Raw genomic sequence first — 10,249 nt, 5'->3', positions numbered from 1 at the left:
CGTACTTTCAGAGGAATCTTGCCCCCTTGAGATATTAATTGTAATTCTTTGGTATCCTAAAGCTCAGTCTTCCCACTGTTATTATTACATTTCATTCTTGTCAGCCAGATATTTCATCGTCAATCCTGTGTACACAATGTACACCCACACAGACACCTCTAAATCAAATCCCATGGATCCCTGTGGAGGACTTTGTGTTTGCTTGGGCTGTGCAGTCAACTGACTGTGGCATTTCCCCACTGTGTGTGGTGATAACATCAAGGTGTTGAAAGGCACAATCTCAACTCTTGGCACCTGCCAAATGGTCCAATGAAAACCACTTTGCAACTGTGTTGAAAGTGATTGGGAGTGAGTGAAGCAAAGGAACCAATTAAAAAACAGTTGGGACCAAAACACTAATGCTGATTGACATTTCAGAGCAGCTCAGACAAATAAAATCAGTTAAAGAAAACATTCGCTTGGTTTAAATTTTATGGATGGATTCAATATTTCAAGCAACCCAAAAGCAGCCAATACATGTAATCCAGAGAGGCGAACCATGAAATGTCTGGGTAAGTCTAGCTATGCATAACTGTGTTTACATTTGTAAATTATAATGTACAATGCTTTTTCTGTATCAATTAGTTGGTGTTCATCCAAACGCTGTTGGTATATGCATTTTCTTAGTCTACAAAGAGGGGAACATTTTTTAATGTAAATCATGCTGACAATTTCTCTCTCAGCACACCTGGAGCTGACAAACAGATGAGGGTTTAGCAGACAGATCTTTTAAAAAGTAAAATTAATGGCTGGCATAAAAGAATAACCTCTGGTTACGGAAGAAATGTTTTTGTGATGTAATTTGTGTGTATCTCAAAATGGCAAAAATTAATTTGTATTTGAATTCTGCTTTAACTATTCCAAAGATCAAAACCAACTCGCCTCTTTTTCTTCATCAGTTCCACTGAAATCAGTGGAAGTGCACATGTAGCCTACTCAATAACACATGTATGATAGGAACTGTTACCTTTTTATTGAAGAGTTGTAGACATGTCATTTATTTACTGTTGTTCAAAGGTAAGATATCAGACAGAAAAACCAAGAGTAATGTGTATACAGAGAATTAACTGTGCAAGAGAATCAAATAACAACACTCTGGGGACTAAGAACCTGTGTGTGTGTGTGTGTGTGTGTGTGCAGGTTTGGGTGGTTTACGAGGACATTTTTGTAAAAATGCAGTTTTTTGTGAGGGTTAGGTTTAGGGGTAGAGTTAGGGGATAAAATCTATAGTTTATACAGTATAAAAATCATTATGTCTATGGAGTGTCCTCATAAGGATAGCCGCACCGACATGTGTGTGTGTGTGTGTGTGTGTGTGTAAGAAATAAGAGAGAGACAGAGCAAGTGGGAGAGGGAGAGAGAGAGAGAGAGAGAGAGAGAACGGGAGGGAATTAGTGGCTGACAGCTATGACTGATGATATATTGGGTCTACAGGCTGAAACAGTAGATGGTATCAAGGAAACCCAAGATTAAATCAGCTATAACACACCCTCACACACACACATTTTCCATTTACCGTCTTTGACTGCTTCGCTTTAGTGTTGACTGTATCTCATCAAATGCACAAGACACCAAAGACTTGTAGATTTTCTTTCAGATACTTTATACCACCTGTATTGGGCATTCATTAATGTGCTATTTCTTCACTTTCATGCCTATCCTGCAGACATACACATACGCTTACAATTTTCCCTACAGACTCGTTAGGATTCTCACACATTCTACTAATTGGTCGTTTTGAACACTGATGTCATTGTGCAGAGAATGAGGTCACAATGATTGGTCTCTGAGAGAGGGCAAGAGAAACAGACAGACATAGAAAGAGAGAGAAACAAAGAGAAAGATGGAGTCAGAGGGAGAGAGACAGACAGATGGGGCTGGGAGAGAGAGACAGACAGGGGTCAAAAGGCAGACAAAAAGAGACAGATAGGAGAGGGAAAAGAGGAATATTTGGGGTTTTTAAGGACACATTACAACTATACATCATGATGACTATGAGCAAACACTCACAAAAATAGTGTAACTATATTTATACATTTTAGGACAATGTGAGTGTTGCTTGTCCGTGCAAAACTCGTTACAATGCTAGGGTGTTGTGGTTGGTAGCCATGGCTTTAGTATGCAGTTGCTAAGGTGTTCTGAGTGCATTTCTATGTAGTTGCTAGGGAGTTGTGGGTGGTTGCTAGGGTGGTTGCTTACTGGCCCGGTTGCAAAAGGTCCCATATGGCTCCAGAGGCAACCCCCCCACCCTTTACTGCCAGGTGAAAAATCATAAGATTGCTTAGATATGTAACAGCACACATCAACAAGCGGTTTGAGGTTTAATACTTGCATTAGGGGTTTTGAATAGCCATATGTATAAGCTAATTAATTATCTATACAAGTAATCACATTACTAATTACTTTACTTTAAACTTATTATCTAAAACACTTTTCAAAGAAAAAATGTTTTTCCACTCAACAAATTCAAAATAATGTCTGTTTTTCCACCTTGTTTATTGTCATACACTCAGCACCACGCGTTGCTCCCTTAAGTTAAGACCCAGGTATACTTCAATTTGTGCGTTCCATTCCGACTCACACACAGCTTTGAAAGTGTACCTCACGCGGATGAGCGTGAATGGATGCGTTCGACACATGCGCAGTACAATTGCTTTGTTATATGCTACCAGACGTTAGAGGGCAGCACCAAGATGTGTCATTTATAGGATATTCGCTCTGAAGGATAAAGAATAAGAAAAACTGAGGATCCGCCATTAGAGGAAGCAAGAACAATGGCTGTGTCTCGTTTGGAAGGCTGTGTCCTCCGGAGGTCGCATTTGTCGGCCGCATACGTCATCGAGGCTGTCTCGTTTCAGAAAAGCAAGTAGGACACTTCGAATGCAGCCTTCGAATGCGACCTTCTTACACAGGAATTCGGAGGATGCATGAGGTGTATCCTTCGTGGGCACTCACAACCCACAATTTTTTTGCTTCAACGGAAATGTAAAAAAAAAAATGATGCCGATTTGCCCGTAAATATGATGTTCAAACACAAGTAATGTTAATTCCCAAGTTGAAATAGCTAAGAAGATGGGTGCAGATTATATCATATGTATAATTATATTAACATATAATTAAAATAAAGTATTAGATTAAAAGAACATCTGTAAAATCTATTTTCTTTTCTCTTTACATCATTATAACTCACCTAAAATTTACCTCATACATTCCCTTCTAAAGGGACTTTGTTCCCTTCTCACTCAAAGCGCTCGTGCTTGTTAAAGAGTGGCGTGCTGTCATAGCAACCATGTTACATTCCGTTTCCGTTTCTCCTACAAAGGCCGTCTCGTTTAAACGAGGCTTGTTTAAAAGAGGATGCGCAGTATACTGCAGCCTTCAAAGGACGCGTCCTACCTAGCACGCAGCCTTCAAAACGAGACACAGCTAACAACAACAAAACGTTGGAGAAGGACATGTTCTTCGACTACTGCTTGACTGTATAGCCCAACTGTGTGTATTGCCACCTAGTGGACTCGTCTGTCTCAACAGTCAACCTTGAGCATGCGCGTTTGCGCGGATAGAACTGTGCGCGGACAGAAAAATATGGCTGCACGCAGACACTGTGCGTGGACATCCACAGACACTCCTGATGACGGAAATTACGTCATGCGGACTGTACGCAGACTGTCGTGGAACGCGGACAGGCGAAGTATACTTTGGGCTTTACAATGACTCATTAGGGGGCGCATGTGTAATGGTTAACCTAGTGGTCGCCATGTATGTTTATTTTTCTCTGCCTGTCTTGTGTTTGATTATGGGCTTTGTAGTTCTTTTCATTGTCTTCGTTTCATTGGTTCTTATGATTATTAGTTCCAGGTGTTCCTTGTTTTCTCATTAGGTCCTTGTATATTTAATCCCTGTGGTTTCCTCTGTTCATTGTCAGTTCTTAAACTTTCATGGCTGTAGTGGTTTGTTCTGTTTTTATGTTTTTAGTTTCTTGTGTTTATTTTTCTGAGTTTATATTAAAAGGCTTGCACTTAGATCTTCTTTCTCTCATCTCGTTCCTGCAAACATTACAGCATGCCCTTCAGCTGTCACAGAAACGCAAACAAATGACATATTAACAATTCATGACTTAAATGTATTCTACATGAATAATAGGCTGTTTTATTTTTATTTTATTTTTTTTAGAAATATGGGTAACCCAAATTATGTACTTCAAAGTAATTAAGTTAATAGAAATCAGTGCCTGTAATCTGATTACATGAATTTAAAATGTAATGAATTACACAACTTTTGGACTAAAAAGTAATTAATTAATTTGCAGTCAGATTACATCCAACACTGGCATTAGTAATAGTGATGCTTTCCTTAGCAAACACCACTAATTTGTTCCCAACACATGAAAACATTTGGCCCCTGCATCCTGTTACATAACCTTTACTCTCTAAACTTATTCACTTCTGCCACCTTTATGAGAAAAAAATGTGAAATAGCCTATTATGTACATTTTCTTTTTGAAGTTGCTTTCTCCAGAAGGTCTTTGAGCCACACAAAAACACCCAAGCACATATTATCTACCTATATCAGTCTTTCTCCTCCATCACATCTCATTTTTTCTCTCTCCCTTTCTGTTTCTCTTTTTCTCTCTCTCTCAGCACATAATGGAATACAGGCTGATGATTTTCCTCCTTTCAACAAATCTTCTGTTTGAGCTGTCAGCCATGGAAACACTCACACTTCACTGACCCCTCTCTCTCTCCCCTTCTATTCATAGTCACACAGTAACACAAAAACCACATCCATACACAACAGACACATACACAATTTGGAGTGTACACAAAATAGTATACAGTATTTCTAAATAAGGACATACTCTGTTACATATTTCAATTGTTTTATATAAAGGTAATCATAATGACTACGTTAGGCCAAACCCTTCCCCTAAAAGAAAACTTTTAGCATTTTTCACATTTAAAAAAATAATTTTTTATACTTTATTTATAAACTTTATTCAAATTGAGGATATATTTGGATGTCCCTAAAGTGTAAAAATCAGTTTCTTTTGTCAGATCTAGTTAACTTCAGAGGAAAATATTGTTCTCAAAGTATAGTTAAATAACTTTATTAAGCTAAGTAATACATTTGTTTTTGTGCTCATTAGAAAAGCATATACATTCAAACACCAAATCCAACTCTACCAAATCCTTGTTAATTTGTTTAAATACTTCACTTCATGATGTTACATGTTTGTATATACAGTATGTGTGCTCAATGCAAGTGAGTGTTAATGTATTAAGTATCATGAACAAACAATTAACAATATATTTTTACATCATTTATTAATCTTTGTTAATGTTAGTTACTGTAGTAAAAACACTATTGTTCATTGTTAGTTCATGTTAGTTCATAGTGCATTAACTAATGTTAAGAAATAAAACTTTTGTATTTTAACATTAACTAAGATTAATAAATGTTTAATATGTATTGTTCATAGTTAGTTCATGTTAACTAATGTTAACAAATGGAACCTTATTTTAAAGTGTTAACAAAATCTCTTTATGCTAGACTGTTTGTTTGATCACGGCGTACAGTTTCTGATTGTTTTATCCATTTTTATTTCTGCGTCATTTCTAGCACAATTACAAACCACATTCCTTGTGGGTAGCCAGAAGAGAAGACTTCTGGGAACACACAAATAAAAAACAACAAGGTATACCACTGTTGCTCCTTGTCATTCTCACAATGAATATATGTGTGCGACTGTGGTGTGTGAGTATGTGTGGGTTATTGTATGCGTACCAAAGGGAAACTACTGTCACAATCCCCAAACCCCATGGTTTCATTTTAAGTAGGACCAGGTGACACGTACCAACATGCGTGTGACTTCTCATTTCCTGCCCCACTTTGAATGCAAGTGTATGTATACACACACATCTGAGTGAAAATGGCAGCTCTTCCTCTGAAACATGGCAGCTATTGGCGGGAGGGTTATGAGTGAAATCAATCGTAGTTGTTGCTAATTGTCACTTACAGATATGTGTCCTTCTAGACAAAATTAAACTTTCACCTGGGAACCATCAAACTCAAACTTAGGGGGTTACTAACTAATGGCTTCCAGACTCCCTTTGAGTGTAAAGTGTAATTGAAATGGTCACATAAGCTCTTATTCTAACAGGCATTTTTTTGGCAGCCCCTCTGAAGGACCCCAGTTGCTTTACAGACCTCATTGCCAATGAAACTTTATTTGAGATCCCTCCTATTCTTGCTGAAGAAAGAAAGAAAGAACAAACAAGATGCAAAACAAATAGGCATACTATAGATATAAAATGAGCTGGAGAAAGAAGGAAAGCAGTGAGTGATGTCATGGCTCATTTTGTTGTTGCTCTTAGTCGCCGGAGCCCAGGAGCTGCGATTTGATCATCATCTTCATTCCTTTTTTTATTTCCATATTGATGACAAAACCGCTTAGTGTGAAATTGAGGTGCGAGAATGTACGATACACAAATGTTCACCCTGAAATCGTGAGCGTCTGTGTGTGTGTGTGTACCTTCATAGGCAGCTGTGAATGTTGGATGGAGATTGTTGGAGTCAGCGGGAAGCCTTCTGGGTAATTTAAACATTCTATAGCATTAAAATGGTCTGTCAGAAAACTGACGGTAGGGTGGCCGGTTTGAAGTAGAGCAAAAGAAAGTAGAGCAGTGAGAAAGGTGTTCTGCTTCTATTCAGCTGTTAACACTTTGGAATATCTTTCAGGATGGTGAGGATTTCATGTAGTTTTGTGTCATTAGGGACAATTAGGGTATTTAAGATTAGAAATGTATTTTATTCAAATTAACAGATTTAAACTTTTTTCTTTTTCTTAAATGAAGGTAACATTAAAACTTTTTACCATGCCTTCATCACTTATTTTTGATCATTTGCAAATGCCTTTTATTTGTAGGTTGTACTGTTTTAGCCTTGTCCAAGACCCTGACTTTTAATATATTGAAAAACTATGAAAATACATTATACAAATACAAATTATTACATGTTTAAAACTATGATAATCTGCAGGGCTATTCAACTGGTGGCCCGTGGGCCAAATCCAGCCCATCTGAAATTTTCAGTGGGCCGCATGAGGTTGTCAGTTGTCTTAGGGGCTGTTCACACCGAACACATGTTGTGTCTGTTCACGCTGTTTTTCAATTGTTTTCCTATGTAAAGTATGCTAGACGGATGTCGCACCACGTCTCAATATTTTTACAGTGTCTCGTGCAGGAGCACCCGCTTTGTTTAGACTGTTTCCAGAGGTTGCGCCACGAATGATCATTATCTGTCATTTTGACAGAATGGGAAGATTAAAGAACTAAAATCATGGACGACTAATAAGCGTGAGTTTGAGACTTATGTCTCTGCAGAACAAAAATGGGCTTTTCCCAATCAGTGGGCATTTTCAAACCTTTGAGATTCCCTACTTTCATTGGATAGTTTAGAAATGTCCATCCTGGTTTGGAAAAGCCCACTGATTACTACTTTGAGATTCCCTACTTTCATTGGATACTTTAGAAACGCCCATCCCAGTTTGAAAACGCTCACTGATTTGAAAACACCCATTACTGTTCCGCAGAGACCTATACTTGTTGAGTTTGTAGAAACCGAAAAGTTCTGTTCATTAATTTGGTCAAGAAAACATTTGATTTTAAAAGTTTATATCATTGCATGTATAACAAACTTAGATTTGGGAAACGTCTGATGCAACTTCACCAACAAACAGTTGCATGCTATGGCAATTTTTGCCATTTATAAAATCAGTCTTAAATTTTCTCTCTGTTATGATTATCTGTTGTTGTTGTTTTTTCAGAATTTCCTACTACACAATTTTTCTCATGATAAAAAAAATTAAAGCTATAAACACAGAAGTTTTATTTATATAGTGAACAAATATTATAGACCTATTATAACATGATATGTGATAGAAGCTTTATGTTAACAAAACATTCTTGACCCACAAGCCCCAAAGTTTTTTTCAATCTGGCCCACTTGTCAAAGTTGAATAGCCCTGATCTAAACAAAGAGTGAAATAAACATAAACCATTTTAATATTCATTTAATATTCAATAGTTTTTTTCTTATCAGAATACTTGTTAACCAAAAGTGTCAGTTAAGAAAACTCAAGATGAAATATGTAGACATTATAGACAAATGATAGGTAAAGGTAAATATCACTTGTGAGCAGAATATTTTTATTTGCCATTATTTCCAATCATGTTGTAATTTTGCAAAATTATGTACAAATTTTAAAAATATTATTTAATTGTGTGTATTATAGATACATAAAATGTTAGCTATGAAATTAGCCTTAGCAAGACAAAGGAGTCAGCCATTTTATTTAAAAAATGTTAAAAATGTAATTTCTATTGCTGTCATTTCCACGACGAAATGACTCTGTAGTGGGAATTTTCATGACTTTCACACAAAGTGAAAAATTCACAGTGCCAAAAGTGCCCAAAGTTGTGTGTGTGTGGGCAGACATGTTGCCTCTGATTGATAACAACAATACCTAAGTGACTGATTTTCCAACGATGAGGAAAAGAGGAAATCAGCATGATATTTAGCAAGACATGCATGCTGTCAATTACATTATATGAATCAGTGTGCATCTCAGACTGTGAATCTGTGTTCATGTATTTTATTTGATATTTTCTCCCTGTCAAATTAATTAGGTTTCTCAAATGGGAGAAATGAGGCTTGGCATTGCCGTCATGGTAACCAGGGCCTACCGTTGCTGGGGTAATGTGATGTGCTGGCTGTGCCAAATGGATGATGTTGATAAATGTTGAGGTTTTGGAATGGGAAAAGCTTGGGAAATCTCAGAATCAAAGAGATTTTGGGTTTCTCAAGGCCTACGAAGGAAGACTGCCAATGTTTGTGTGTGGGTTTACTTGCTGACAAGAGATTATGTCTAAATCTTGTTCCGAAATGCTCGTTGTTTAACCCTGAAATGTTACAGCTGAAAGTATTTTTGATAGTGGAAACATTGATCCTTATCTAGGTTACATCTTTTTTCTGTTCTTTGGTATACACAGTTTGTTTATGTGTCTGCATGTGTATTTATGAGTTTTGTAAATGTAACCCAGCCCATATAGTTTAGGCTTAATCAGATATTTTTTGTGTGTATTCCTGCACTTGATTTGGGACTAGTTTTACATGTGCATGTGTTTGAGTGCATGTGTATGTGTGTGTATTCCCGTCTCTAATTGCTGTTTGTTTTATTTGCTTTGCTCCTTTAATCAGTGCTGAGTCCCCTGCAGCCAGCGGAAGGAAACCCTATCAGACAAGCCCAGTCTCCAAAGGAATAACAAAGCCACTCAACTGAATCTGTGGCTGTACATGAGAAACATAAGCACCACCATCACATTTTATTCTGTTATCCTACAGTATGTTATATCTGTTAAAACTTTAACATGATCATTACTAGTTATGATTTCCATAGTTAAATGATATAAATCTGTGATAATTTTATAATCTACATGCAGTTTTTTTTAAAGGAAAATGCACACAATATTTTTGAACAAAATATATAGAAATTTCTGTGTTACATTAGCCAAAATCTAGCTTAATTAACTGGGACTAGAGAGGAGAGTATGTGTGTTAGAGGCTGTTCACACAGGACGTGTTCTTGCATTCAAAATAGCTAGACGAAGCACAAAGGAATGAAAAAAATAAATAAATAAAAGTCTTAAGATTTATTTTTATTGGTTTTTAACTTGACACAGCATCTTTAAACACTGCGGTTATGGCGTGAGAAGCTGAGAAACAGCAAGATGTGTTGCAATGGTCAAAGATGTCCACCTAGCACACATGTTTACATTAAAAAAAACAACGGCCCCTTAGTCTGAACCATATTACTTGTAGAATCCAAGCTTCTTCGGATTGTTATAATTGTTCCCACCTGCAAAATCAAGATATAGAGAGAGGGCAAAAAAGGTGAGTGGACGAAATCACTCCTCTTGTCACATCAAATGAAGTTACTTATGACTCCCAGTTTCTCCAGCTGCTCGGTGATAATCAGGAAGGATTTCTTAGCAGTCTCATGAGTGCATCAGGGGGTTAGATCACTATAGTTGACTCACAGTGTGATAAGTTATCTGATGTCCATGATTCAGTGCACTGGCATATCTCTTATCCCTGACCTATGAACTGTGTTTGAGGGCCTAATCAAAGTCTGCAACATCTCATCTCACCT

At 37.1% G+C, this 10,249-nt stretch overlaps 1 long non-coding RNA gene across 1 annotated transcript; it reads left to right on the top strand.

The window, feature by feature from the left end:
• Positions 1–445: 445 nt before the first annotated feature.
• LOC127424903 (uncharacterized) lies at positions 446–9,702 on the top strand. The gene is made up of 3 exons (XR_007894538.1): positions 446–551; positions 5,659–5,734; positions 9,298–9,702. It is a non-coding gene; the product is annotated as an uncharacterized LOC127424903 (long non-coding RNA).
• Positions 9,703–10,249: the final 547 nt, after the last annotated feature.

Source organism: Myxocyprinus asiaticus, chromosome 34, assembly GCF_019703515.2.
Source record: "Myxocyprinus asiaticus isolate MX2 ecotype Aquarium Trade chromosome 34, UBuf_Myxa_2, whole genome shotgun sequence".
In the NCBI taxonomy this organism is placed as follows: Eukaryota; Metazoa; Chordata; class Actinopteri; order Cypriniformes; family Catostomidae; genus Myxocyprinus; species Myxocyprinus asiaticus.
This window is presented reverse-complemented; position numbering and strand designations above follow the sequence as displayed.